General features: G+C 40.8%; 1 pseudogene; it reads right to left on the bottom strand.

Moving 5' to 3' along the window:
* LOC142596445 (protein unc-13 homolog B-like) overlaps positions 1 to 22,867 on the bottom strand; it is a 164,967-nt pseudogene that overhangs the window by 89,882 nt on the left and 52,218 nt on the right.

The following is a 22,867-nucleotide window of genomic DNA, read 5'->3' on the forward strand; positions in this document are numbered from 1 at the left end:
ACTCTTAGAAACTTGTAAAACTCTTGTGCCAGCACAAAAAAAGGGGCACAGGACAGGAAACATGTCTCCAGCACAGGTGGAATCCAACTCTGCTCCAAGCATTTATCCATTGGACTTTCCAATGCCTGACAGGGGAAAACCCATCATGCGCCTGACATGTTATGCTCCTCCTCTTCATTGTAACTGGGACAAAGCCTTGCAAGCTGCTCCACAGCACCATCATGCATCTTGAAGTCTTGTGGGCTTCAACAACACCAAGGTTGTACCACACATCCATTTCTCCACTCAGTGTACGGACTTCAATGATTGTTTGCCCCAGGAAATCATCTGACTCGTGTTTCAGTCTCTGCTTGACATGAGACTTGATGTCATCATCTTCATCCCACACTCGCACTTTGATCCGGTCAGAAGAATTATGGCACTCGCTACAAATGACACAAACGGAATGTTGAAGAGCACATAATGTGGCTGATATTTCTATGCTACATGCTTCACGTTTCTCTTGACCCACTTATCTAACAGTAGAGGGATGCATAAACAAAATATAAACAAATGCCTATTTAAAAGTGTAGCATCTGGTAGGAACCACACAACAACTTTTTGGTGCACTCAACGCTCCTGTGACATGGTAGATACTGCACTTCATATGCATGCTGAAGGGCTGCCTTGCCCCGACTGCAACCACCAACTTCAGATTTGCTAAGTGGCTGCAACTTTCTTGCTCTTCCTCACTCTCAGCAGCAGCTCCCCGAAATTGGGAATTCTCTTCACTGTTGTTGCTTTTGCTGTGAAGCCCACAAAAGCCTGGTGATACCTAGGCTGGCAAACTCAGCCTACACACCCCAAAAATGCCACTGAGCATCTCATTAGTTTCTGATAGCTCTCTCCATCAATGATCTTCTGTTCAGCTGCAAGCGTTAAAGGCTACTTGTGTTTATGCATGTGCAGTGTCTAGGATAGCACGGTCAAGGCCCATGACAAACACCCTTCATGATCTTTTATTAGAAAAGATAAATAGATCAGGTGTAGGTAGCTCTCTTACTTCAAGATAGTCACAAAGCTGTAGTGCATTAACATACAATACATTACAATCAGATGATACAAACACTGCCTGTGCATGGGAAGAAAGGGTGGGATACAGTAGTTGCAAAGTTGGTATTTAATTACTAGAATTGATTCTGCCTATTATTCACAGCTCAGACAGATACTTTGTGCCCTGGGCAGATCAGTAAAGACATTTCCATTAAAAAAAGCAGTTTACTGTTTGCTGAATCTGCACCCTCCAGCCTAATGCACAGGCAGAATTTGCAGCCTCCCTCTCTTTTTAGGTGTTCAGATACCTTTTGTAGACACAAACAGGCTCCTGGATGTCAGAAGTGGGTAGAAGAACCTTATTATAAGAGCTCTGCTCATTTACAGGGCATGCAATGCAATAAAGCAATTTGAATACTCACATGAGACCATAAGGGTGATTACTCACCATAACCACTACAAATGTCTGCTCTCAAGGAAATAAAACCTATGAAAACTGGCAGCTTCTGCTGAAGGCCTGTTTTCTAGCCTTTTTAACATTAACATGTTGCATCTGTTGCTAAGCAACAGGGAGAAGGAAGAAATGGGCCAGAAGAGATCTGCTAAGCCCAATCAATAAGATGTAGCAGTGACTGGTATTCGCATGCTCCCTGCCAAGAAATCATTTGTGCTCCTATTGCCACTATTGTGATTCAGGACTGCTTAACAGATGTCCATGCAGCTCCTACTGATTTTTCCAGCACAGAGGAATAGCTGGGAATTATACGGAGAAAGTTAGAGGCAATTCCAGGCAGTTCTGATCTCGGGCAGAGAGCATCCCTGCTCCCTACCTTTGCTGTGCAAAGCTGTATTTAGAGTTCAGAAGAAAAAACATTCAATGTTTCTCTCCCACCTTTATTCCCCCCTTCCTCCTCCTCTACTTCAAGGATGTCTTCCTTTAACAAAACCATGCACAAGCAGGGAACGCTTGGACTGCTGCTCTTTGTAGCTCTCAAATTTATCTGAGTGTTGCTGCATCTACCAGCAACACAGCATAAGCACATAAAAGAAATCCTCTGTTCCTGACATGGTGCACTAATGTACATCCTGGCAGTACTGTAGAGGCTCAGTGTTCAGAAGTGGGTGCCTAAAAACACAGATTGGCACACAGTGCCATTTACAAAGCACCAGCAAGTTAGCTCCTGACCTCTTCAGGCCTCACCTTCTGGCGCGCCAGTTCTTGGTTAGGACAGCTTTGATCTTGTTTCTTTGCTACCAATGGTCAAAAAAATTGCTCTTTCCTTTAGGAAAACATTCGCCGTTTAGACCTAAATCTACCTTAGGCGGTCCCACATGCATCATCCCACGCTCCTGGAGTGGCTGACTATCATCCTTCACTTAGCAATGAGTTATGCTGCTGTAGCCAAGTGGCACAGGAAACTTTCCAGTAGCATTTATTGAGCTACTGAAGCTTCTACTTTACCACACCTTTCTCTGTTGTTTTTAAGAGACTGCTCAATTTGTATTCCTTATGCTGCTCCCATGCCAGAGAGAATGCCTTATCACTTGCTCACAGCAGCTGAAAGCTCTATGCTGGTGGCTTACCCATAAAACATCACAATCTAAGTCTGTAGGGACCACAGTCCTTGTCTTCAGTGAAGCAAGACAGTTGTGTCAACACCAGTTCACCTTCCACAGAGCACCCCAAAACAGAACCATGAATACTGGGGAACTTGGGCTATATTAACTGATAACAGGCTTTCTAACTAATGAGAAATAGCTTTCAATTTGTGACAGCACCACAACTCCATAAGACTGTGGCTAACGTTCTGCTGCTAGAAACTTTCCCTTTTGTTAATACAGGAGCTGGCACATTTCTAAGTCCCACTTCTTGCTACATTTTTGTGAAGCTTGATTTCCTCATGATCTGTGTGCACACATACGTCTGTCCAGTCTCCCACAGCTGAGCTCCCACAGCTTTCCCAAGAGGACACAGAGAGAAGAAACTCTGTGACCCCATTGCAGGGAAGAAATTACCAAGTGCTTTCAGGCCCATTTCAGAGTATGAGGGACTGGAAACCAGGTTCCCTTTGTTCTGTAGCTCAGAAATTGTCTCTTTTATATCCATATTCTCCTGATGTTTGCAGTAGTGCCATTTTTATGAAGGACTTACTTTTACACTTCAAGCTACCAAATAAAGTAACATTTTTCAGGAAACAGCACACCAAATTTTTAAGAAAAATTAAAATAGAATAAATTGTGGGGTTTTTTTTTTTTCCATTAAGTTTTTCTGCCAGAAGCAGTGGAAGCAGCAGGGCCTGGTTCTGCTGACTTGCTCTCTATTCCACTCTACCTCCATCTCTTCTGCCATGTTCTTCTTTGGCTTTCCCCAGCCCCAAACCACCAGTTCCCCACACACGTCCCCTGCGCTGTCAATACTTTGGCCTCTTCCCATGCCCAGCTAGCAACTGGGCTGAAGGGAAGCACACGAATCTGTTGTTAATTCTGATCTGCACACATAGTGGCATGTCCACACACACGCTAATTGGTATATTGGTGGCTAAACAGAACAGACAACTGCTGAATTTACATTATAGCACCTCCTACAATAAAGTTAATAATTTGTATCCTTCTAATCTAGCTCCAACTTCCACAAGAAAATTTTAGAAAGTGATTCTTAGCTTCGAGACCTCTGCCCATCTGCAAAGGTTGGCCCAAATTGGTCAGGGGTCTGGGATGGAGTATTGCATGTGCCTTGTCTCCTCCAAAAAGTGGAGAGAAAGAAAAAGAACTATCTAAAAATGACTAGAACACCACTTTCAAGCCAGTGATTCCTACTTTGAGGCAGAAAACCCAATGACATTTGTGCTGAATTTGCTAATCATTTCCTGCTTGTGCTATCAACATTTGCAGGACTGTTGCTTAACTTCCACACTGCAGGAACACTAAAGCCAAATGAAGTCGTAAGCCTTGTTAAGTTATGGCAACATTGAAAGTTTACAGAGGTTCTACCAGAAGAGATACAAAAGCACACCTATAAAACTGTGTGTCCAGCAGTTCAGAAAATAAAGCAACCCACCATAAAGATCATAAGTTTAGAGTATGGAGAGTGCCAAAATGAAAACCTATAACTTTCTGACACTATTAGCTCATGCTGGTGAATCTACACTTATGAAGAGAAACAGAGTCTGGTAAATACCCATAAGGGTTTTTGAAGGTCCATTTGTGTTACATCTGCATGGACATTTCTTCCCAATCAATTTGTCATCTCAGGAAAGGTGTTATCAACACATTAACCCTGCAGGACACACTAAGCCCTCAGTTTCATTCCACTAATGCTGCAGTGAGACCTAGACTGTGCATCTCTAAAATGCACTGTGCAGATTAAAGAGGTGGGATGCCAACATGACCCTGTCACTCAATATGCCCATTTCACACAAACATGTTTTCTTAAATTATGTTGTTTTCTCCTATTTTGTGCCTGAAGAATGGGAGAGCCCAGAGGCCCCAAATCCAATCAGGACTCTACTGTGCTTGGCAGCTCCTAGAGAGAAAGACAGCCCCTGCCTTGTAGAGCTGACAGGCTAATAAAGACAAAAAGCAACAAGTAGACATAGCAAGAACAAACAGTGGAAGTGAGGGAACACAGGCAGCAACAATATTTTGCAGATTTAAAAGTAGGTTGTCAAGCCCAGAATTAAGTAGTTTTGTTGTGCTTCGATATTAAAAAAAAAAAAAAAAGGTTCAGAGAGTCTAGTGAATATACTGTCATACTCTGTGAGCAGTTTCCTTTCTGCACCATGGCAGATGCAGCTCTCAAGAAAGGACTGTAAAGTTTCACAGTCTAGCGCAGAGGACATTTCATGCAGTGGTAGAGACAGAAAAAAAGTGCAGAGCTGCTTGCAGAAGTAATGGATGAGACTGCAGGAGATGGGAAAATGCACAGGAGAGAACAGATCAACAAGACTTTAGGACCCGCGATCATTTTGGCTTCTGATAAGCAAAGCTCCAAAAAAAGCAAAACAATTTTCTGGAAAATTGGAAAGGAAGGAGTAGTTGTAGCAACCAGTATGAGAAAGCCCAGTAAAGAGTTATAACAACATGCACAAAGGGAGCAGAAAAAAAAGTTGTCTTTGGGAAATGGTCTGGCTGAAAAAGCAGGAAGATTTGGATGTGGTTCAAATGAAGTGTCTTGAAATGGCAGAGCCCAACTGGCAGCTCTGTTGTGGCCAACCTCAATGGGAATGGAAGGCAGAAAACTTCTCAGGACAGGTTAATTTTTAAACAATGCCAAGTCTCCTCTATTAGGGAGAAAAAAGGATAGCAGAGAAGACACTGAAGGCAAAATCAGAGTGTTAAGAGAACGAGGCTAAAATCTTTAGCAGGTTAGAAGTTAAGTATGGCAGCACAAGAATATGCCCTGAGATCCAGTTGTTGCTGTCTAAGAACAGAGTCTTCTGTTGTTACTAGCATGAAGCTTGTTTCTTAGGGGAACAAGTACAATCATTTTTCTGCTACCCAACGCTACAACACCAACTGCACAAATGAATGATGCAGCTCTCCTAACTACAAAGAGCAGATAAAGTGATTCTGAGCATTACATCCTTAGCTACATTAACTTAGCTTCCCAACAGGCACTTGCCACAAGGCATCAACTCCGCGTTCAAATTTAAGTTTCACATTGGTAACTGAGCAGGGAAACAAGTGGGATTTTATCAGTGCTGGTTTCAGTATCTGCAGTACCTGGAGAATAAAGAAAGTGAGACAAACTGAATGGCCCCTGCCACACGGTGAAGTGAGGCTGAGGGTGCAGAGTTAGTGACATTTATAAACACAGTGGTCTCAGAAGGGGAAGTCTGAAAAAACAACTCTGGAATAGTCACATATAACCACAGAGATAACCAATAGATGCTGAGCTTGATAACAGGCTCAGCAGCTGAAAGGAAAATTGAGGAACTGAAGAGAAGCTTTTGGGTGACAACCCAGTGGTTAGCTATGCAATAGCACCATTCCCAAAGGATTAACAGGAATGCGTATCATGTGGGGCTCTGCATGTCCTAGTAAAATATTGATTATCTGCTAGCAGGAGGCACTGCATTTATTTTAACTCAGTTACTCTTCTGCAGTGAGAGAGAATAAACACGCCTCTTGCAAACTGTTCAGTGACAATGTAATCTGTTCCAGGCAATGATTTCACACCCACCATTCAAAGCTTCAGACACAGCTGTAGTCAGACAACACAACTTCAAGGGGATATTACTGTAAAATGAAGGAGTCATTTTGTGCCTAGGCCAAGAAAAACAGCCAAGAAAAAGTCCTGTTTGAATCCAGTAACTTCTAGTGCTCACAGTCATTAAAGACTGAGACACTTCCTGAAGAAAAAGGTACACGTTAGCAGCCTCCAAATGAACCCAGGGCTCTCCTTTTAAAACAGAAACTCTGTCCTGTGGTCAAAAGTTTATTCTCCTAAGCACTGGCTGCCATTGTAACCCATTCAAACAGATGCTCAGCTTCAGCCTTCACAAAAAAAATTAAAATCTTGAAAGCCTGTATTTTCTACTGATAGTCTAAAACATGTCTAAATGAAGAATTAAAGTCTTGTCCTAATTGCATTGAACAGTTAAAAAATATCTTCCCTCTAATATTACTGGGCTGTTTCCTAAGGAAATGAGAGCTATGCAGACTTGTTATCAAAGCTTCTACATTCCAACAAGTTTTGTGAAAAATTACAGCTAGATGGAGAAGAGAAACCCATACCAGCTGCCATCCCTGGAAAGTCTGCAGCTAACAGGCTCTCATGTACCAACCGATCCAGACAACTCAGAACCAACTGGAGGTAGGACACATGCTACCTTCTGTCCAGCCAGAGTTAAGGGCAAGGGAAGAGAGCTGAGGGCACAGAAGATAAATCTACAGGTCAAATGAAGGAGGTTACCTATAAGCCATCATAGCTATAAGGAAAGGGATCTGGGATTATTGCAGAAGGGAAATGGGATGTAAAATCAAGGGAAGCAGGCTTCCTTGCTCACAGAACAACATTTCTGTATTGCAGCAATGGCTGGAGTCCCCCATCAAGCTTCATCCTGCCAAGTACCATATATGCAGAGTCTTTGCATCAAGCCTGCAAAACTTTGAACTGAGCAGAAAGATCAACTCCTTATATTTTCATAGGTCTTCAAACTCCAATGAAAGATACAAAAATCTCTTTATAACAATGCATTTCCTAAAGCTAAAGATGTAAATATAGAGAGAGATAATTTTCAGAAAGAAACAGGACCTGCAAATCACTTGCTCAGACAACATGAATATGCTCCAAGAACTGGTCATTAATCTATGCAGATGCCTATAGTGACACAGGCTAGTAGTGACCTAAATAGCGCTTATAATGGAAACCCAAAGTGTTTTCAACCTTGTCTTTTCTAAAATACAGTTCTAAATCTGGACTTCCAAATTGGGTCAAGCCTACCACAACATTTTTTTCTGAAAATATATATAAAAGTCATATTTAAGGAGAGGTATTTAAGTTAATATACTTTTCCATTCATCACTGTAAATAAGCACAGAAAAACTATTTGAAATATGTTACTGCAGCCTTAATTTTAAAACTTGTTTAAGCTGCTTTTAGTAAACTTTACTGAGTCTGTAGAAAGAATTATATCACTCGGCTGTACATAGTCCGCCTCAATTCATGCCATGGATTACAATAATAGTGCTATAACGACTGATGCACACATGTTTCTGGCTCTATATCATAGAATCATAGAATGTTTTGGGTTGGAAGGGACCTTTAGAGGTCATCTAGCCCAACCCCCCTGCAGTGAGCAGGGACATCTTCAACTAGATCAGGTTGAAAGTACCTTTGAAAATACACTGGAATTGTGATTGTATAAAAGACACTGGACACCTAATGAATGCCAGCTACAAACAAGTCTGTCCGACAAGCCAAACAGAAAAGGAACAGCAATTGCTAACCCGTGCATCATTTATTGACCTGATCTCTCTCTACTCACATATCTTGCACCCATTGAAATGTTTAAGCATTTTGAACACCAGACTTTTCATATTGAAAGCCTACCTTGCAGTAGACATAACTACCAGCACACCTTTCTCCCACTGTAACAAATTTAACTTAATTCTAAGAAACAAACACACACACAACCCTTTAAATTTTACAATCTCTTTATTGTCCTGACAATCCCTTCTAAAAAAGCTTGGTAAGTAATGGGTATTTTTGGCCCGCATATGTTGATTTAAATTTCCATTTGATTATGGGGTAGAAAATTTCAGCAATTTTAAGAGTTGTAAGCTGAAAAAAGATCTATAAATGCAAAAGAGTGTGTAAATGCAAAATGGGTGTGTAAAAGACCAGTGCTGCATACACTTCTAAATGACTCTCTTCTCATCCAGCATAAGGTGAGCTTTGACAGCTACTAATGAAATGACACATTGATTCCAGTACTGAATGCTCTCCTGCCATTGATCAGGATACTGTGCTCATTTCCTTCACCTCCTCCTGCTATTCCAAAGCAATTAAAACAACCACCTAGACATAGGCAAGATAGAAAGTAGCATCAACTCTAATGCCCAATAGTATATTATCTGCTGAATCACTGACATGGCGATAAAATCTAAACAGCGGCACCGTTAAAAGTGTGACATTTATCACGTTGTGCTATCTTTAAACATAGTATTTGTTGAAGCTCCTAAAATTAGAAGTGAACACACTGCAAATACCATGGTAACTACTTGGCATGGTAAATCAAGGTCTTTAAGGTTCCCACGCACACTTACTGCTATTGTGACTAGAGTTATCCAAATGGCACCTAAGCATACTTACTACTTACCAAGCAGTAATGTTACCTTGGATTAAACTAAGAATAAAGCCAAGAGCTTACTTGCTCAAAATAGCACTGAGATTTTTTTCCGGCATAAATAAGGAACTCAAAACTACTTTAAAAATACTTTTGTTTGTACTGTGCATTGTAAAGACAAAGCAGGGCTGATATAAGCCTGGTTTTAAAACACAAACAAATTTCAGTTTGCAGAGCACGCTCCTCCCAAGCAGTTTAGTAAAAAAACAGGGAAGAAAAAAGGAAAGAGAGAGAAGGTACAAGGGAAGAGCTTACACATTAAAGGAAATAAAGAAGTTTGAGGTTGAATGAGATCATCCAGAATCTTCAGAAAACACTTGCTGGATTTCATGTCTCCATTTTGTTTAATAACACATTCAATGATAAATTGAGGGTACTGTTTATTTATTCAATAGAAGCAGGATGGAATAATACATTCTTCAGCCTTCTGAGAGTATTTGATATCTAAAGAATTGTGCCTCCAGCTTTTTCTGTCAATTCAGACATGGATACATTGCTCATCTTGAAAGCAGATAAACCCTCAAGTTATTGTTACACTGATTTTCCAGAACTAAATGGGGAGACTGGTAGTGTCACAGACAACTAACTACCTTTAACCTTTGTTGGTCAAACACCAGTAGTAGGTCACAGGAAGTTTGCTTAGTCTTTTATAGAAACTTTACTCTTTCATATTTTCATATAATTTTGAAAGTACATCTATTAGCCAGGAACTAAGTTGCAGAGTTAGATTTTCCTTTCTCTTCAGCTTTCTCTAGAAACATCAAAGTGTTCACAGAGCAGACAATTTATATATACACGAGACAGATGAGATGGACAGGTGTGTACTACATACACTGTTAAAAACATCAGTCCTCCAGATGCACACACAATGCTGAGCGGTAATGAAACCGCCATACATTACAGGTGGTGTGGGAATGCATACTGACAAAGAAGACATAACTTGAAGCACAGATCATACAAACAGGCAAAATGGGGCTGAGTCTCCTTGTAAGAACACTTACAAGTAAAACTTTTCTTCCCATATAGGGTTCAGATTCCCAAAAATTGGTTTTGTCCTCTTCTTTGTTTTACCCACTTGAACGGTTACGTATGGATCACTGGACCCAGTCTTGTCTTTGGCCTGCAGACCCTGAGCACACACCACTGGAAGGAAAAAAGAAGAATTATCGCCACCCTGCATTAAGACAATGTGTCTGCACACCACGTGAAGCAGCAGCTCAGAATGGCCAGAGAAACAGGAATATCACTCATGAGAGATTTTCTGATGAGCCTCAGCTCGTGGTGCATTACAGTGCCTGGGGTAGGAGTATGCCCACCTACTGCCTGTACACTGAGCAGAAAGAGATACAGGTCAGAGAAGCCCTTCCTCTCTGTTCTCTCTAGCTTCACACTAACTCTCTCTTACCTTAGGCTCCCAAGCGAGGCCAAGAGAACCCATGCCTTCCTCACTCACCCATGATCGTGATCTTTGCTGACCATTTTGAGGTGCCATCAAGCACACTCTGCTTCACTGTCTTCATCTGCTGAGCATGTGTCAATTTGCTCTCACGGAACACATCTCTGATCAAGTCAAAGATCTCTGGCTTGTTCTGCTCCTGGATTTTCATGCGATCCTTCATGGCCATGATGAAATTCTGGGTTCGGTCTTTAGCTCCATGCTTTGAGCTGTTCTCTGCTGCTCCTGTGCACCAGAAAGTACACAATGCTCATCAGAAACATACAAACACAGAAAGTCATGTTTCACTGAATCTGGACGGCAGGATCAAAGCCATAAGTTACCCTCTACACGATGGCTCTTGCTATTGACTTTTAGTCAGACCTCTCCCATTTCAACATACACACAAGACAATCTGGACCACTCGGAGCTGGGAGGGGATAATGGAAGGGGAGTGCCCAGACTCCTCTATAACCTCGGACCAGATTGCTCTCCTGACAACAGGCTTGAGTTCAGTACCCTTGCAGCTGAGGAAAACCCAGAAATGAGGTTCTTACTGTAACAGCAGACATCAGCATGCCCCCTCCTCTCATCACCTTGCTTTGAATAAATAAATCCCTGCTTGGGCAAGGGCTAAGAAGAGGACACAGGACCTCCATTACAAACAGTATCTATGAGTTTGTCTCAATGCTGCACCTCTGCATCACGGAAGAGCAGAAGTTCAGATGGGCTGACACAGTCAGCATTTCCTACTGATGTGTGTCACATGACTCCCCATTCAGCACAGAGTCACTGCACAGAGTATGTCCCATTCTGCCTGGAACCACCCTGTTTGGATCAGGCATCAAGCTGGAGGCATCCAAAGTGCTTCTCTGGATCCCACTCTATTTTATCAGTTTGTAAGGAGACAACCCAAATAATCCATTCTTAGAATGACATAGGCATAGTAACTATAACAAATATCTATAAGGTAGCAAATTCAATAGTTAAAAACTTGGGCCGTCATAAGCATAGGGCACTAGTACAGTATCTAGCAGCTGTAAACACAAGAGCCAGTTGTAGGGGTCTGTACTACATAGGTATTTAACTGTAACTGGAAAAGAGGCTTCTGGTCACTTGCATACCTTTTACAAAATTTAAAAGTTCATATAATTATGAGATAAGAATGCTCCCACAACCAATTACTCCCTATTCAATTTTGACAGTCCTGTTTGCTGTCAAATTCAGCCACTGAGTATTGTGTCCAATGTGAGGCACGAATTAATGAAAGCACTGACATGAGCTAACAGAGCAAACCAGGGTGTAACATGAAAAGCAGGAATCCAAGATTGCACACAGTTTCTCTACATGCAGTCAGCAGTGATTTCAAGTTATGATCTTAAATCAGATTAAGTTAAACCAGTACAAAAGTCCTGTGAACACATTCAGTCATAATATTTGTTTAGTTTAATATGCTTTTGCTTGTTTGTTTTCTCTAGGATAATTTAATTAAAAGTGAGCTTTGTCCTAGAAAAAATGATCTTCATCCAGGTGTTCACCAAATACTAAATTACCTTAAAAATATGTATTAAAGCAGGTGCAAGTCTGTGCAAAGGGAGCCATCAATCACAAAGATACATAAAACTATTTTTTTTTTCTGGAAGAAGTGGGCAAATACCATATCTGGAGCACCTTTAATATAAGGCATTACAGTTTTGCATATGAAACAATTTCAGCAGGTAGCGACCAAATACGAATAAAGTTCTATGAACACACACTCATAAAGGACCCCCAGCAGTACAACATAACAGACAACCTTGTTAGCAGGCTCAACAGGGTGCCCAGTGAGCAACACTGCCTGAAGACATCCATTTCTAGGGCCTTCAGTCTAATCCCTTTCACTGTTACTAAATTCACTTAAATAAAGAAACAAAACTCAATTATAACTTCCACCATCCAAACCAAAAAGAACAGAAACACAGTTTGGAACAGACTGTGATTGCTGAAGTTTCAGAAGTTCATTAAGGACACTGCATACCAAGGCATGCTATTAAAGACCTTGGTATAAGACAAGCCATAACTTCACATTACCTGATAATTATTTTTTCATTTTACTTGCTAGAGCCTTGATGTTCAGTATCTCATTTAGTACAATAAAATGTATCTGTCCCAGAGTTTCCTATCGGCTTAAGATGAAATGAAATCAAAATACTGGAACTGATTAAGCAGTCCCTGTTGTGTCCACTCACTGGTGACAAAGAACTAGCACCACCCAAAGTGATGTCTTGTATCAGGCAATTATCTAGCTGTAGACCAAACATTTATTAAAGGAATATGAAACAGAAATGTCACCGGGGCTATACTTTGGACTTCAGATAAGAAGTGCTATTCAGCTTTAACAGAACTAGGTCTTCTGGGGATGGAGGTAGACTCTGTGCAGTATATGCAGAGCTACAGAAAATTATTGGGAAACTGGGAAAGGCCAAACTGAACTCCCTTCCTAGCTGGAATTCTGAAATCTGATCCAAAGAAACCAATCATGCCCCGACCTTTCTGACTTTAAGAAAATTAAGAACCAAATTCAAACATTAGGAGTTCATGTTGTAAATGAGCAGAGTGCTCTATTTCAGAACCATTTTCTAGAGAAATTACTAGTCAGGCAGCTTGCAAATATAAATGTTTCACTGTTTATCACTGAGATGGGACAAGAGTTACCACAGTTCTGGAATTGCATGGTCTGCATCATTGCCTTAATGCAAACACTCCATGGGCTTTTGTCGTGGTTTAGCCCCAGCCAGCAACTAAGCACCATGCAGCCGCTCGCTCACTCCCCCTGCCCCAGTGGGATGGGGGAGAGAATCGGAGGAGTAAGAGTGAGAAACACTCCTGGGTTGAGATAAGAACAGTTTAAGAATTGAAATAAAGTAAAATAGTAATGCTAATAGTAACAATATAATAATGATAATAATAATAATAATAATATACAGAGCAAGTGATGCACAATGCAATTGCTCACCACCCGCTGACCGATACCCAGACAGTTCCCGAGCAGCGATTGCTGCTCCCTGGCCAACCCCCCCAGTTTATATACTGCGCATGACATCATATGGTATGGAATAGCCCTTTGGTCAGTTTGGATCAACTATTCTGGCTGTGCCCCCTCCCAGTTTCTTGTGCACCTGGCAGAGCATGGGAAGCTGAAAAAGTCCTTGAGTAGTGTAAGCAGTACTTAGCAACAACTAAACCATCAGTGTGTTATCAGCATTCTTCTCATCCTAAATCCAAAACACAGCACTATGCCTGCTACTAGGAAGAAAATTAACTCTAGTCCAGCCGAAACCAGGACAGCTTTAGAACGCAAACCTGGACAAATGGAGAAATTCTATTTAACAACATGTTTAACATCCCCACCACCTCCAGAGACCTTGCATAGTGGGGCAATTTATCCTTCTGCAAGGCTAGCAGCAGTCCGGAGCATCCCATGTTGAAGGATATAGACCCCTAGAGAGCCCTCTCTTTTGTCACCTCTAAGGCTTGGCTCTGCTTCCTGACTTTCAGAGGAAACCCCCCCATCTCCATCTGTGCTGCTCCCCAACTCTGCCCAGGTAAGAAGGTTCCCTTATGCCTTCCCTGGGAAAGGTCTTTCTCTCTCTGTAGAGGCTGTACCTGAACTGCAGTGCAAAAGCCAGAATCAGACAGACATATTATTTTCTTAATTTTAACACCTGCTTGTTGTACAAAGCCACCAGAGTTTCCAAAATAACCATCAGTGGACTAATTATCTATAACGTATGTGATATAAACCAAAAACATGTCACTATACTGGATGGCAGAGGGTGCTTTTCCTGCTGTTGGACTTGTATCATATTTGGTTTTGGCCAGTGGTTCAGCTTTTCAAGTAGTTCCGTAAATGGCAATAGAAAGGCAAGGGAATATACAAGTACTGTATACAGTATCATACAAATGGTACTGGGCTTTCCTCTCTTCCTCTCTAGGACTGAATCATGAGTCAATTTATGACTGGGAACAGAAAGCAAATAAGTATATATTGAGAATTGCATTGATACAGCTATTAGTAAACCACCAGTGCTGTTATCTTATGCTTTAAAAGGAGAAAGTCAAGAAAGCAACACTGGCAGGATAGAAGACAGTTGTTCAGTAGGCAGATAATGCTTAGAAATTATATATTCCTGAAACTTAAAATAGATATTCAAGTTTCAAATAAAGGCATCCTTCCTCCTCCTGTGCAAATATTTTCCTGCATAGGATTCTGGGAGCATACAAGTGTTCATTACCATGGTGTCTAATCAACATTCAACCCAGAAGCAAGGATGATTATCACAACAGTGACTTACCTGTCTCACTCACTCTACTCACTGAGCCAGTCTCTGGACTGCAATTTCTTCAGAGTGCAACACACGCAAGTTTCTCATCCAAAAAAGCAACAAACATATCTTACTTCCAGTCCTAAGTCAAAAAGCACTGAACAACTCCAGAGGTGAACCAAAACCCCAGGAGCCAAAACAGTACCAAGCAGGGCATTCAGTAACGCAGCCCTGATAGCTCACGTGAAGTTCTCCAGGTTTGTTGCTCCGGTACACCATAAGAAAGCACTAATAAAGAAATATGGCTAATCACACTCACAACACAGATTTCATGTTCAACAGTAGTTTGAAGCTTGATATCTCAATTCCTCATTTTCAAGATCTCCAGAGAATCAGATTGGTATCTTGGGGCAACTTCTTTTCTGAGGTTTAACTGTAATCTACTGAGGACTAGATTAGCATCACTACAAAAAAAAAACAAGACACACACTTGCAGAAGCAGATTACTATGGCATTCCAAATGCTAGCCCAGAACCATACAGGCCCCTTTTACTGGGATCTTGCTAGCATAATGTCCTTCCCTTCCACCCTCTTCATAATTCTGCCTACTTCTCTGCATCCGTTTCTTGGTATCCTACACATCCATCCTCAGCTTTACTCTTCCTTTGATACCAACATTGCTCAACCCATTGTATTTTAGTTAGTACTATACCAGTGCTCAGGACAAAAGATAAAAGCTCCCTTTTTCCAAAGGCTTTACATGCTATGGGGATTTTAAAGAACATCCCTCCATCTGTTTTCAGCCAAGTAAGAAAGGAAATGTACCCATGCAGCAGAGATTTCAAGTACTTCCAAGAATAGCTGAAGGCTAAAGAGAGAGCATCTTCCCTTGAGCAAATATTTATGAGCTTATAATAAAAAGGTAAGTGCCCCATCATCAGAATAATATCTTCTAAGTACCTACAATAGAGAAACATAGACTTTGTAATCCTCTCAGAGAAACAACCTGGTGCCAACAGAGCCATAAACCAGATGGCTGCAGTACACACGCCACAACTGATTCTAGTTCACTACACTTCAGACATTGCCAATTCACAGAACGGCCCTGCTGAACCAGTCTGCAAATGGATTTTGTTTCAAACTGCAAAGCAGCGCTGAATTTGAGTAGTTTGTCACTGTGGTCCCACACATTTGTTGACTGTATCAGATACTAAGCTTCTTAAAATATAGAGGGTAAGAAAAACACCCTCAGAAGAAATAACCAAACTTAATTCTAACAGACTTGAGGAAGAGATCTGTTTATTTCCCACAGAAAGGCACTGAAGTATAGAAGATGGATAAACAGCACGTTCTGATTCTAAGGAATAAAATCCCAGGTGTCTACCCAAAATTTCAAGGCACAGACAATGGAATTGTATTTGTGACCAGCCTGAAAATTCATTTTACTCCAATGAAACATTTTCTGAAAGCCTTAAATAGACCTAAGTGAAGATATGTCCTGAGAACATGTTTGTTTTTTTTTTTTAAACCAACAGCAATAATAAAACTTCTGTTAGGAAGAAACCCCTCCCGAGTTCAATATTCAAGAAAGTTCAGTCTCAGATTTATTTGATCTCTAAACTATTGCTTGTCCCCCAGAAGCCCCTGTTTCTCATTTCTCAAGCACAGCCATATGTTCTTCAAACATATATAAAAATTAATTTAATTTTTCCATTTTCTTCTGGCCTTGTAGGTTCGAGTTAGAAGAATTTTAGCATTAACATGCCAAAGCAAATAACACAGTTTTCTGAAAAAGCCTATTGATTTCTAGTATCAATAACATCTCTTTTCCCAACCCAGCAGCTCATCCACATATTGGTCCCACCATCATCTTAATCTCCCAGCACTATCTTTCCTCTGCCTCCTCTGTCTTTTAATTACACATTTGCCATCTTCAGTTTCCTTTATGTCTCCAACCCAGATAATGATACCCACCACACTCACACTGGGTACCCTCACAGCACCCCAGCTCACAGTCTCTGTATCTTCCCTGTTCTGATGCTGGGCAGCTTTCAAATAATTCAATAAGTAAAGTTTTTGGTCAGTTGGTTTTTACCTTTCTACATGCTTCACAAGTTTTGAGCCCAGTGTACTCTCAGTTGCTTCCTCTCTGTTTCTTTAACTCTGCATGCTGAAGTATCTTGTGTTTACATTTTGAAAGGAAATGTGCAAAGCAAACATCTGCAATCCCTGATTAAAATAACAAGTTCTTATCTAATACTTCGCTATATGTGAAGAGTCATTTCCAGTTGTTACTTCTATTCCATAGAAAAGTGCAGACTATTGCCATCATCACATCCCACAGCCCATTGCATAAGCTTATTTAATTCCAACCAGAGATTAGAAAACCTGCCCCCATGGTTATTCTTCAGAGGCTGTTCCAGAGACTCCCTGTTCCCATCACTGAAGTTGTCTTCTACTTCCACCTTTAATTTTCTTACAGCAAATTTATTTAATTTTTTCTTTTATAAACAGTAAGCTTAAACAGATCATCTTCCTCCCTGCTGTTTATCTCCCTCTTCCCCAACATAGTTCAGGCATAAATAGGTTCAAACAAGGATTAAATCAATTCACAGAGCCATCACTGCCAGCTATTAAACATAGCATCTACTGCTCAGAAAGGCTTTAAGCCCATGGATAGCTGTAAGCTGTAAGAGTAAGCCAGAGTCATAGGAGCTCTATACACACACATATTACACCTCTGTCTTGAGCTCCACAACATCCCTTTTGAAACATTATGAGGCCGACCTAGTATGGCTATTTTTAATTTTCTGAAATAGCATCGTTCCTGTCCTCCTCCTGTCCCACACTGCCAAGTCTCTCTTTTGAAACATTAACAAGCAAACTCATATCATCCAATCTCTAGACATTCTCATATTTTCCCGATTACCGTTGAACTCTGTCCAGTATCCATGCCAGTCTGAAATCTCCCTTCTTGAACATAGATAGCCACAGCTGCCCTCTACAGGAATATATTTCCTCTTAGTCATTAGCTATTTCTTAAATTAAGTTTTCCTTCTATTGTTTTTGACTTCATTACCTCTGCTCTGTACAGCTTTGTGCCTGTTTCCTCACTGCTGCTGGTGTGAACCCAATTTTCCTCTGCTCTCCATAGCATTTTCCTCATACTGATATATCACAACTCCATTGCAACATTATAACATTGTGGACATGCATCTGAATCAAGCCTGGATGCGCATATCAGCAGCTTTTCATCTCAAACACTGAAAATTACCAGTTAGCAGAGGGTTCTGGTGAACTCCAGAAACTAACAAAGTTATCCTCAGTCTAGCTGACCCTCTACATCAGACTGTCAGAAAACTGAGTTATGGTTTAACTACATTCTTCTGAACCAAATGCAATACAGCAGCTCTTTGCTTAGTCACAAAATGGTTGCAACAAAGCCAAGGTGTCAATGATGCAATTGTTCAAATGCTATAAACTGTAAAGATCACCTTGCAACTAAAGACAAGTCTAGAAACGCTAAGCAAATGATGAGGAACAGAGATGTTTCACCAGTATCAGCTGTGTCTCACAAATAAGCCATTGCAAATAGCCCCAGTTCTAACTATAACTTATTTAAAACTCTGCACACTTAAAAAATACAAGCATAAACAACATCCATTCGGGGTGTCAAAATAAGCCATAAGAAAAACAAGTGACCTATGATTCACTGGCATCCCTTGCTGGATCATCCAGACTGGTTTTCCCACACAACTAGAGCCTGAGGCAGATACAAGATTTGACTTTATATTCCTATAATCGCTGACACGGACTTGCAATAAGTCTGTTTATACTTCACAAACTTTTCTGATTCCTTAGACTTAGTCCATGAAGCTGGAACACCAAGAAAATCAAGAGTGAACAGAAACAGCCCCACCTTCCTCCTCAAGATTTAACACACATGGCAGAAACTTCTATTCCATTTAGACAAAGATATTTTGCTCTCAAGCAGGAACATAAATTTGGGATCAAACCAAGAAACTGTTTACAAGCAGTAATAACCTGACCAAGCCAGATGCCCAAATGAATAGTTTTTCTCTCTTTTTTTTTTTCTTTAATCAAATTCCTTTTAAACTTCTCCATTGTTTGTGTAAGGTCTCATTTATTCTGCAAAGTCACAGCTCTTTGAAGAGCTCCTCTTTGAAGGGAGGACCTAGTTTTTGAACACTGCAGAAAAAACAACAAAATAAAGATAAATGCTAGTAGGAAGATGAAGTACTGCCCATACACTCAAACAACACCTTCTTATCTGTTCCATCATCTGGGCTGACTCAGCCCCAGGTCTCTAAAGTGATTCAGCCATGAGGCACTCGTGTTAAAAAGACAAAATGCCTTGCCAACCTGCACTTGGTACAGCGAATCCTAGCTAAGTCCATGGACTGTATCCCCTAAGCAGGAACCCAGTGCTGTTCTGAAGAGCTTAAAATGTACAGTAAAACAGGCTGATGGTTAAAATAAGCAACCTGACTAGGATACCAGGGCAGGAGGGACAGAACAAAAGTCAGAATATCCAGCCTAGTACTCTATTCACTCAGACCACTGCCTCTCTTCCATGCAGGATATGTAAGCAAACACACCACGTGAGCTGACACAGAGAGATTAAATGTTACACAGGTTAAAACAAAAAAACCCAAATAGATATGAAAGAGTCAAGAATTAAACCTTCTTTTAAAGAACATCAAGCACAATGTTGCAAAGTTGTTCTGCATCAGTGGAGCTCTCTGTGTGCACAGGGTGATGGGGGTAAGTATAGCCCAACAGCACCTTTTCAGAAAACATGCAGTCATTTTAATAAATATATCTTCACTAATCACTGAGGTATCACCTATACATTAAAGAAAGCTCTGGTAACACTTTTGGAATAGCCACACTCCACTGGTCACTACTCTGTAAGCAGTCAGTGTTGAGCAAGTCTCGGCACTTCTCATGGCGCTTGACTCCACATTCAGCACAGTGCATTCCTTGCCGCACAATACCCCACAGCAGCCTCTCACATTCATAGCAGTAGGCAGGAGTTGTGGCTGTCCACACTTCAAAGTTGTGCGGGATTGTACAAGAGATGGGATAAATTAAGGCTTGCAAGGTCGTCTTATAGACATGAGTTTTCTGAAAGGCACGAACACACATAAACCAACATCCAGGAAGGTGACTGAACCTGGTTTTGCTGGTTAACACATGAATATTAAGGGAAAAAGCATGAGCAGTGCAATAAATCTACACACTTGAGGTAGCCAAATTTATCAAACTTTAGAAGTGGCAAAGAACAGCCTTTCAAAAATGTTTCTCCAGACATTTAAAAAAGGTGGAGGAGATGGAAGAAAAGAATTAAGGTTTGTGGATAAGGCAATATAAACTTGCATAAAGCAAGTTTCACACACTGTCCCCCCATAGTAGACAGCACCGAAGGAAGCGGTAAGATTACATTTTTCAGGATCATATTGACACATTAAATGCTATTTTTTACATATTTGGTTTCTTTAAACAAATGATACAAGAAGCTTTGAATCTATATTTTTAGACATCTGTGAAGCTGGCTCTGCATCCCATAGAGCCAAACTCCCTTAATTTGCTTACTAAAAGTCAACAGGAGCCAAGCAACTCTCCCACTTACCAGCTCTTCTTCTTTGAGAGACGTTCTAGTGATCATTGCTGAAGTAATTCTGGCTTTCCGAGACTGAACCAGTGACTAAGAAGGAAGAAAGTTTGTTATTCACTACTAATATTCAGAAATGCACTGGCTCTACATGCCCAGAGATGTGACCAAGGGGACTCTGTCATGTCAGACACCAAACCAGCAGTCTATTATATTCAGGTTGGTTTCTTAAATCATAGAATCATTTAGATTGGAAAAGACCTTTAAGATCATCAAGTCCAACCATTAACCTAATGCTGCCAAGTCCACCACTAAACCATGTCCCTGAGTGCCACATCTACATGTCTTTTAAATACCTCCAGGGATGGTGACTCAACCACCTCCTGGGCAGCTTGTTCCAATGCTTGATAACTCTTTCTGTGAAGAAATTTTTCCTAATATCCAATCTAAACCTCCCCTGGCACAACTTGATGCCATTTCCTCTCATCCTATCAAGATAGCTCACATCTCAGAAGAATCAAATGCGTACTCTGAAAGGTCTCCAACTTGTTTCAATCTGCCCACAAGCAGTCTCACTCTGGTAAATTTTTATTTGTTTCTCTGGTAAGAGCCGTCAATGAAAATTGGGTTTACATCTCCATTTCTATGTTCTGGTAGCAACAGTAACTCTGCTGTTGCCCAAGGTCATTAAATGGGACTCGCTCTTCTATATTTAACTTCATTCATAGACAAAAGATTATTTCATCAGTTTTACAACACACACAACACCCCCAGTGAAAACACTACAAATAAACAGGATAAAAAAAAAAGAACAGAGTGGGTTGGGAACACAGGTTTGAATGTGCTGGTGTATCACATTCATTGGCCATCACTGAATACAATGAACAGCATTTTCCCCTCAAAACTGTCTCCTTCACATCATGCCAATGCTATGTTCTGCAGCCTTGGGCAGCACAGGGCAGTGCCTTTGCAGTACCTCACACTGGCATACAAAGAATTTCTTCAGCAAGCCACTCCAGTTAGATGAAGGCAGTGAAGGAAATTAAAGCTAGCAACATCAACCAGCCTGGTTAGCTCAGTTGGTTAGAGCATGGTGCTAATAATGCCAACGTCACAGGTTCAATCCCTGCTCACTGCAGGGGGGTTGGGCTAGATGATCTCTCAAGGTCCCTTCCAACCCAAAGCATTCTATGATCTGCTTTGAAATCATCAAATCCTATCAGAAACCTCCATTTATGCTCTGCTTTATGCTGTTTGAAGACAGACTGAAAAAGTTAATTCCATCAATGACAGAGCAGGACAGAGTTCTGAATGTGCAATCACTGCAATACTGCAGGTTCAAAATAAAAAGCAAAAAAGTAAAGGGAAAATAAGGTAAAATAATTTTTGTTTCTGGTGAAGACTTGGTGGATAGTCTTTAGCTCCACTTACCATGGCCTGTGGAGAGAGAATGAAAGCATACAAAGAAAGTAACACCAGTTAATGCCATCATTGCAAAGATTTTAAACATACAAGCAGTTAGTTAAGACACATATTAGGCTTCCCATGCATAAACTGGCAGAGAGAATTGCATGCATCTTTTCACAGGAATTACAGGATATGGAAACTTTGGTCTTTCAGCTGTTACAGCATTTCTCCCAAGTATGAAATCGCTACGTGTAGTGAACAGAGCCATTGGAAAACCATTTGTCCCTCAGAAGCCTTATTTCACCATATCACAAAAGCATATGAAACTTGTCCTCATTACTCGCTTGGTTCTTGTGTTTCCTCAGTGCAGAAGCCTACTGGCAATACTGCAAATTACTTGAAAAATCCAAGCACATATGCTCATTTATTTATCCTCTGAAACTCCAGCCTTCTGGTAAGTTGCCAAACCTCACACGGATGTTATAACTTTGCCCAAAGTATGCGATTTTTAGGAAAACATTTAAAAATAATGCAGGCTCTTCTGGTTTTGCTGGGATAGAGTTAATTTTCTTCCTAGTAGCTGGCATAGTGCTGTGTTTTGGGTTTAGCATGAGAAGAATGTTGATAACACACTGATGGTTTAGTTGTTGCTAAGTACTGCTTATGCTAGTCAAGGACTTTGCAGCTTCCCATGCTCTGCCAGGTACACAAGAAACTGGGAGGGGGCACAGCCAGAATAGTTGATCCAAACTGACCAAAGGGCTATTCCATACCATATGACATCATGCTCAGTATATAAACTGCAGGGGGTTGGCCAGGGAGCAGCAATCACTGCTCGGGAACTGTCTGGGTATCGGTCGGTGGGTGGTGAGCAATTGCATTGTGCTTCACTTGCTTTGTATATTATTATTACTATTATTATTATTATTTTATTGTTATTATCATTACTATTTTACTTTATTTCAATTATTAAACTGTTCTTATCTCAACCCAGGAGTGTTTCTCCCTCTTACTCCTCCGATTCTCTCCCCCATCCCATCGGGTTAGGGGGAGTGAGCGAGCGGCTGCATGGTGCTTAGTTGCTGGCTGGGGCTAAACCACAATACAGGCCTTAAAAATAATCAAATATTCTATGTAGAATAAAAAGGAAAAAGAACATGAAAAATATCTTTATTCTGCCAAATGAATGAAACTGTCTATGAAA

The sequence above is a fragment of the Pelecanus crispus genome, chromosome W (assembly GCF_030463565.1).
Source record: "Pelecanus crispus isolate bPelCri1 chromosome W, bPelCri1.pri, whole genome shotgun sequence".
Lineage (NCBI taxonomy): Eukaryota > Metazoa > Chordata > Aves > Pelecaniformes > Pelecanidae > Pelecanus > Pelecanus crispus.